Source organism: Aegilops tauschii, chromosome 4 (assembly GCF_002575655.3).
Source record: "Aegilops tauschii subsp. strangulata cultivar AL8/78 chromosome 4, Aet v6.0, whole genome shotgun sequence".
Taxonomy (NCBI): domain Eukaryota; kingdom Viridiplantae; phylum Streptophyta; class Magnoliopsida; order Poales; family Poaceae; genus Aegilops; species Aegilops tauschii.
This window is the reverse complement of record NC_053038.3, coordinates 57,717,862-57,726,879: the sequence shown is the minus strand read 5'-3', so window position 1 is coordinate 57,726,879 and position 9,018 is coordinate 57,717,862.

The following is a 9,018-nucleotide window of genomic DNA, read 5'->3' as shown; positions in this document are numbered from 1 at the left end:
TAGTTGGTTTGAGCTAGTTCGGGCTCAAATAGCCCTAAAGTATATCTAAACATGAGGGCTAGTTTGAGCTAGTTGCATCTATAACCCACCCAAAAAAACTATCCAACCCAAGAGGTGCTAATTGGAGCTAGTTCTCCTAGTGCATTTATTGTCAATCTAACCCTGCCATCCAAACAACTCTTTGGATGGAGTTAGTTCAGGGTTAGTAATGAGCTAGAAACTAACTCTAACCTGTAGCTAAGTTGAGTATCCAAACAGGGCTGTGTTGTTGTTGTTGTTGTTGTTGTTGTTGTTGTTGTTGTTGTTGTTGTTGTTGTTGTTGTTGTTGTTGCTGCTGCTGCTCTTCTACGCATATCTAGACATCATTAGAACATTAATGTAACACTCTTCCTTGTTGCTATGTAGCCTAGGATTGCATATTTAGACATTAAGTACAGTTCATGTTGCTATGTAGCCTCAGATATATTACATATGGCCCTAGTTAACCTAACGATAAATGGGTTGTAGATATATTCAGTTAAAAGTCTGATTCACCGATTAGTCCCTTATTAGCCGCCGACCTATATGGTGCCAGCTACCGATATCCTGAAAAGTGAGCAGATATAAGCCATGGGATGAAACTAACCTCAATGAAAAACATCAGTCGTTCCCAAAATTGTCCTGTGTAGGTACATCGAGAAGCATGTTAAGCACAACAGGCCAAACATCAACCAAAATTATACATGGCAGACAAAATAATCTCCAAAAGATAGCTTCAGTGTGCAGGTTTAAGCACGCTAGTAAAGCAAAACAAGTGGAAAGGTGTGCTAACTGCAATAGGCCTAACATTTAACAACAAGCAAACATAGTCATTCAAACTGGTATTGTGCCGGTCTAAGTACATTGGTTATTGTTAAATAAAAATGGAAAGGCGTGTTAACTACAAGATGCAGCAACCAAATGTAGTCATTCATAGTGGTATTGTTGAAACTAGTACTGATGAAATTGAACTGCATAGTTCATACTTGCACATATAGAACATCACGTTGTGAATAACTGGAATAAATAAGGCATACTACGAACAACCAAAAATAGCATTTGAAACTGGACATATGCTAACTACAAACAACCGAACAATAAATTTTTTTAAAAGAGGCATATGCTAGCTATAACAGGCTTAGCAACAAGCAAATATATGCATTCCTATCGGTATGTTTAAAACTGGATTGATGAAATGTACTGCACAGTAAATAATTGCACATATAGAGCATCACATTGTGAACAACTGAAATAAACAAGGCATACTACAAACAACCAGATATAGCAATTAAAACTGTACATATTCTCAATACACTACAAAAGGGACTCGACAAAACAAATCATGGGTTTGCCCCTGTGAAGAGGCACGTCAAAACAAATCATGGGTTTCCTCACTTCTCACAGATGGGCTCGTTCCCGTGGGAAGAGCATAGACCCTGGATGCACTCCATGTTGTTGCAGATGGGCTCCTTCCCCTTGGAAGAGCACGACTGTAGGGTGCCCTCCCTGATGTCGCAGACGGGCGCTTTCCCCTTGGAAGAGCAGATGGGCTCTTTCCCCTTGGAAGAGTCGGAGAGGGTGCCCTCCTCGTGGTCGCCGTCGATGAGGTTTGACTTGGAAGCTGTGGATCCCAAGCCAGCGTCGTAGAACGTGTCCTTCAGAAATGACAAAAGGGGCTCGATGGTGATGTAGAATGGCAAATTGTTGACATCGAGCGAGAGGAGATCAGCGGCGGGGCCATGGAGGATATTGACGGCGGTTGAACCCGAGGGGTTGGGGGTGGGCCACTTAACCTGTGACATAGCCCGCCTCAGGCCGTCGCTGTCGATGACCTCGATGTCGTAGCCGGCGGCCGAGACATGCCCGCATACTCTAGCCCGCTGCTTGAGTGCCTGCCGCCAGTAATGGTCGTCAGCTTCCTCGGCGACGTCGGGCGAAGAGACCGCTATACACCTCTTTTGGGCCAGTCGCTCCTCGAGCTCCACGGGTAGCGTAGCCGGGCTTAGGCTGCAACGCTCTGGAGTGGGGGATGGGGATGGGGATCTGTGGGAAAGGGGGCGTTTGGCAGGCGTCATCTAAGAAACTCAGGGCGGCCTAGGTATGGAGATCGGTGGGTAAGATGCATGGGCAAACCGGCAGATGTTGACAATGGAGGCCTTGCGGCAGCAACGGCGGCGGCAGCGGCGGCGGGGACCTTGCTAGGGTTTCGAGTGAGGGAGGGGGTGTGTGTGTGCGCGCACGCTCGAGGAGGTTTTGGGTGTGTGTGTTGTGTGTGTGTGTGTGTGGAGGGGGGGGCGCGGGGTGTTTGAGGAAATGACGCGGGTACTGAAAATTTTACTACGCGGGAGTGAAATGCCGGGATATTTAAAATTTTGATGATAGTGCATCGCACACGGTCCAAAGATAACAACCGTGTGTTATGAAACAGAAAAACCCTCGAGGCGGGCAGATATTTTCTAGGGATGCAGGCGGGATTGGGAACAAGAAATATCGCACACGGTCCGGAGATAACAACCGTGTGTTATGAAACAGAAAAACCCTCGAGGCGGGTAGATATTTTCTAGGGATGCAGGCGGGATTGGGAACAAGAAACATCGCACACGGTCCGGAGATAACAACCGTGTGTTATGAAACAGAAAACCCTCGAGACGGGCAAATATTTTTGAGAGGGGGAGCCTCGTGGAGCCCAATGTACGGTGTGGATGTATGCGTGACAGGTGCACCGGCGTGGCACACGGTTAGTTTGAGTGAACCGTGTCTGTTGTGTCATCCGACTTGTCTAATGTTCATAAATTTGGCGAAAAATGACGCGGGAGAGGGTCAGAACACGAAGACACTTGCATGTGGACCAAATTTATGTATCAAAAGGGTGGTTTGATTTTCAAATACCAAATGCAACTTCGATGTGGCACCTCTCTCACAAAGCGCACGGTATTGCTTGCCCCCACCCCCCCTTGTGTCGGCACGAAGGGAATCCTAAGCTATGAATGCATGCCCCCTCCCCCCCAACCGAGGTTCACCTAGCAAAGTGCGAAGTAGCTAGCAGCCCCCTCCTCCCTCGTGTCGGCACGAAGGGAATCCTAAGCTATGAATGCATGCATGCCCCCCAACCAAGGTTCATTCACCTAGCAAAGTGCGAAGTAGCTAGCAGCCCCCCCTCCGTCGTGTCGGCATGAAGGGAATCCTAAGCTATGAATGCATGCCCCCAACCGAGGTTCACCCTAGCAAAGTGCAAAGTAGCTAGCAGCCCCCCTCCCTCGTGTCGGCACGAAGGGAATCCTAAGCTATGAATGCATGCCCCCCAACCGAGGTTCACCCCTATCAAAGTGCTAAGTAGCTAGCAGCCCCCTCCCTCATGTCGGCACGAAGGGAATCCTAAGCTATGAATGCATGCCCCCCAACCGAGGTTCACCTAGCAAAGTGCGAAGTAGCTAGCAGCCCCCCTCCCTCGAGTCGGCACGACGGGAATCCTAAGCTATGAATGCATGCCCCCCCTGACGGTGTCCTGGGCTAGGGGGTACTCACCACGTCGTCTCCCGACCAGCTGGATCGGGCCGAGGACCCCCATGACGGTTCACTCATGGGCCAGTTCGGACAGCCCATGCCGCATACAAGGGATATTCCACAAGACTTGATGATCAAGACAAGGACTCCTCCCCACCTACGTATTCGACTAGGACTCTTGTTATCCTAGGCCTCCGGTATGTTATATAAGCCGAGGCTAGGCTAGTCGATGGGAGATGATGACATTATTCATCATACCCTCAGGTTTAGATCATAACATACGATCTCGAGGTAGATCAACTCTTGTAACCCCTATACTCATTAAAGTCAATCAAGCAGCATGTATGGTATTATCTCTTCGAGAGAGCCCGAAGCTGGGTAAAATCCCGTGTTCATGTTACCATCAATCCTAAGACGCACAGCTTGGGACCCCCTACCCGAGATCTGCCGGTTTTGACACTGACAATGGTGCTTTCATTGAGAGCTCCGCTGTGTGGTCGGCAAAAGGATCAATGGCTCGCCTGCAGATCAACTGCGACGTCGGCGTCTTCGTCGCGCCTCGACTGGTCACCTTGGCTTGACCAAGGACTATGCCCTACCTCCAATCATCATGTTCGGACGAGGGCCTTCATCAACATCAACTCCGATCTCTATCAAGGTCATGGAGGAATCATCCATGGAGCTCGGGGGCTCAACGTCAACATTGTCCTCGGGCGACCGTGCTGTTTCTTCGAACAACGAACTTGTATCTGCTACCACCACCTCCTCGAGCATCTCTTTGATGATTCCTTTGGTGGAATCGTGCGGTTGAGTCCACAACAACACTGTAAAATTTTGTCGCGTTCCGATGGAGCAATCTCCGCCGGTCTCCGATATACCGGAGCCCCGTCGAACCTGGACGGGATCTGGACGAGTTTGGAGCGTGATGTCCAGCATCTAGCTCGGATGTCCTTTGGAAGATCCAACCGTTGATCGGCTGTGGAATTCCTATATCTACCACCCCTCAAAATTTCAGCTCGATCCGACCGTCCAAACTCCGGGAACCTCCCGATTAGTGCATCGGTTTTCAGATCTGTTTTCTGCGCGAGAACGAATCCGACCCGAGTTCATCTTTTTTATGGACGGGATTTCGGACATCCTTTTTGAAGGAAGTTTTGTATGGGTATTGTGTTTTGTTCCCAAACACATCCCACTAATTTTAAAGTCTTTTCCAATACGATCTTCACCATCGCGCGGGTGTCAAACCAGCCTGACAACGTTGCTCCACGGCTGCCGACCTGCGCTAGACACATCGTCGCTTTGTTGAGCCGAGCTCAACTTCTTCGGATCATCATCTCGGCAAGCTGAACAAGAGTTCGGCATCGCAAAGGATAAATCATCACAACATCACCGCCCCACGGATTACACGGAGCGGGCACACCGGCATCGCCGCACGGTCACTTCATCAAGCCGGCATTGACCATGTCACGAGTTACGACCTGCATCGGCATGGCCGCACCGTTGCTTCATCGGGCCGATATCCATCACGCCGAACTACTTCAACACCTCGGCTGACATGGCAGCTGCAACGTCTCCTTACCGACCTGCTCCGTCTCCCCGCCTGGACCGGGGGCTTCGCCATCCCTTCATCAACCTACTCCGGAGACTTCGGCGCCGTCAACCGATCAGCTTCGTCATGTTAGCTGGACCGGAGGCTTTGCCTCGGTGAGCCAACCTTTACCAGCATCGCCATGCCGTCGCTTCACCGGCCATCAGGCAATGGGTATGCGGATCGAGTCCCAATTTTGGAAATCACTTTTCTTCGGACTGCTACAACAAATAAATCAGGTGCTATTAATCCTAGCAATTTTTGCTTGTTTGGGTTTATTTTTCCCAAAGAATTATTACTCTGGTTTGTTCCATCATGTGTACACAGGTCTATCAAATGGTGGCCACATTAACGACGGTCGCGTGGTGGTTCGGTCAGTTTTCGTACATAGTTCGACGAACGCCGCATCCGGAACTCGGACCGACCTGTGAATTCAGGCTTTGCCACGCCTTTACCGCATCACGCCGATGCCCTGCATCGACATTGACTTCGGCGCCAGGCCACATATCTTTAAATAAATTATTTTGCGTAAATTAATTACGCGAGGATTTTTATATATTTATATTATTATTGTTGGCCTACACTATTTTACATGTGCAGGTAATGGACTTCGATTGCGTCACGTGGTCTCTTCGGCAAGCCGACGCCGTCGTCCCGATCGGCGTAAATCGGCTCGCGTGATCACCTTGTTGGTCGAGTTGCCATACCGACGTGTTCGGTTGCCTCGGTGACTTCGGCATCGCCGAGAGAACTCTACCTCATCGAGTGTTCGGCGCACAGGCCATATTTCTTTTATTACTCACTTTGCATAAATTATTTATTATGCATCAATTTTTTAATTTATTACTATTTCTATTATCTCCGGTTTGCACTATTTTTTGTGCACAGGTAAATGGTCCGGGTCGGGCAGGGTTGTCACCTCGGCGTACTGACATACCACGTCACCTCGGCTGGACGGGGGGCATCGTCAACACTTCATTAACCCATGCCGGGGACTTTGGCGTCACTCTGCCGGCCTGCATTGGCCATGCTATGTCACTACTTCGGAGTGCCGAGCTCTTCACTCCGCCACCTCGGGACCGGCTTGGGGGATGGAGCCTTGTCCCGCATCAATCTCTGACCACGTCATCAATGCCGGACACATTAACCAGCTAAGTCGCTTTCATGCTCAAAAACTTTCAGTTTTAAATTTTGTTCGGTTCGACCAAGCATTATACTTTTTTGGAAAAAATTGTTTGTGAAAAACTTCCTTGTCAAAACTTTGTTTGTGACACACAAATTCAAATACCCCGTTTACTGGGGGGCTTCCTTTATGAAGCCTTTCCTCTTGCATATGATTATACTTGTATGGCTTCGTTCCTTGTTCGTCTATTACGCCACAATATGCACCATGTTGACTTAAGTGTTCCGCAAGCTGGGTTGCCTTGCTCCTGTGTTTACCCTTATGTTCCCGATTGTTCGGCTAGGGAGTAAAGGGAGCACCTCTGTGATTGTCACGATCGGGTCATCCGAGCTCGGACCTCAGACTGGGTGAAGCCGAAAGCTAGTGCTCTTATTGTTTTCAATCATGGTCGGCACACAACGGAACTCATGAGTACAAAAAATCTATTGCACAAGTCTCATAGTAACAATGAGCAACCGAAGAAAGGTATCGGTGGGGGTACTATTTTCTTCGAAGATGCTTCTTACACTTCGTCAGTAATATAGCATAAGTTCCCTGAGCGCGCTTTGTCTGTTATAGCCTTATGGCCTGATTGCCTGGTTATCGGAATCACCGTCGATACTCTCGACAGGTGGAGTACATAACACTTTTCGGCCCTTGACCGAAGAGGGAGAAGCCGACGGTCGGTTAAGACGCGTTTAAAGTTCGGGTGAACACAGATATGATATAAGTACTTCGGTACATACAATTATTATACATAAAATTCTTTTACCCAAGTCACTTGGGGGGCTCTTAAATTAGTATGAGCCGTTTTTGTTAGTCGCTGCATAGTCTTTTTCTACCACTCCTTTCTCGACTCAGGTGTATGATCAATAGCCGGGTAGCCTGGTTTCTCTCTAAAGCCGCTCGCTTTTAGTTTTCTAAATTGGCCTGAGAAACACTCCGCCTTCGGGATAGGGAGTTGAAGCTGAAGGCTGACCCACTTGAAGTCTAGAGATCAGATATGTTAAAGCATGACAGAAGCACAATTTTTTTTCTAAGACCAATTTTCGAATTGGCACCGAACACTTGATCTAGTTCGGACGTCAAGTTTTTACTGACTTTTTTGGTTTTCCAATCCTATGGCACTTTTAAACTATTTGTGTGTTTCCAACATAAGTCTCGCAGTGCAACGCCGGACACCTTTAGAGATTCGGCAACAAAATTCTCGGATATTGCTATATATGCATCGGTTTCGAATTGTGTCTTCGGTCAATAGTTGGGTGGCCCGGCTCCTGTGATTACCTCCTACGTTCCCGATTGTTCGACTAGGTGTGCAAAGGGAGAACCACTGCGATTGTGCTTCCAGCTCGAATGGTTAAGCACCTCAGTGGAGAAAGCTGAAAACTGACTGTCACAATGGGCGTAAACTGGTCAGCGGTCCGATGACGGTGTCAAACTATAGATCGATACTGATTACCCGTGATAAATGATGGGCCTTTCATAACATTGGCCGAAGTGTTATCGGCTTCACTTCGGTCGGTGCTGAACACTAACCGGGGGCTTGTCGCTAGCTTCCCCAGTTTAAAGCTCTTATGACTAAGTGAAAGTTATAAAGCCCGCATATCTGATTGCCTCGTTTCCGCTAACACAACCACCTTTGGGCACCGAGACGTCGGCTAAGGGTTGTTTTGTTATTGCGGAAACACCCTGCGTAGCATCTACAAGGGGGTGGAAGCCGACGATGGGCCACTTTCAACTGATAAACGGTCACAATGGAGTCAATATAAACATATGTCATCAGTATTTGTATTCAGTATACAAGCACTGCCTTTCGTAATTATTGTCATAAAGCCATACATATGCATCAATTTGACATAAGATTTTTGGCCAAGCTGGGTTGCCTGGCTCCTGTGCTTACCCCTACGTTCCCGATTGTTCGGCTAGGTGATAAAGGGAGCACCTCTGTGATTGTTACTACCGGGTCATCCGAGTTAGTACCTCAGACTGGGTGAAGCCGAAAGCTAGCGATCTTAAAAGATATAATTGGTTGGCAACGAGGGAAGTGAAAATTTAGGTTCGCTAAAGACCACATAGTTCGGAACTTTCCCCAAACTAAATCCTCAATATTTTGCTCTCACATTGATCGGAGCTGAGGTTTCATGATCATGCTTAGCATGACAACCCAAAGAAAGGAACCGATGGCAGGACTATTTTCTTTGGAAGACATTTCTTATGTTAAACAATAATATAACATGTCTCTCTACGTACCTTTGTTTGTAAAACCGTATGGCTGGATTGCCTTGTTTGTCGCAAATCTTTGCCCTCATAAAGGCTTTATAAAGTAGGACAAACACTCCTTGGCTACTGGCCGAGGAGATGGAAGCCGATGGTCTGTCAACAAAGTTTTGTACAATGCGGACCCCAGCATTAATGATGTAAAGTACGTGGATACATAGAATCATTACACATAATTTGTGATTTTACTTCGGATATCGATCCTTAATTCGGCCACTCGTGCCCACATTAAGGCTCGGAGGCTACTGGGCTTCGGGCTTATCATTTACTAACATTAAAGGGGTAGAACGATCCCCTGATCTGGTGTTGCCACCCGACCAGTGTCTCGGGGGCTACTGCATTGCCTATTCAATGCGGAAAATTCAAAGTGCTCAGTGTTCGGCATGACCGAACTATGGACAAGCGCGTCTTCGGACAACAATAAGTACCATCTGGGGCTTATCCGGCATCAAGCTAATATATCACGGCG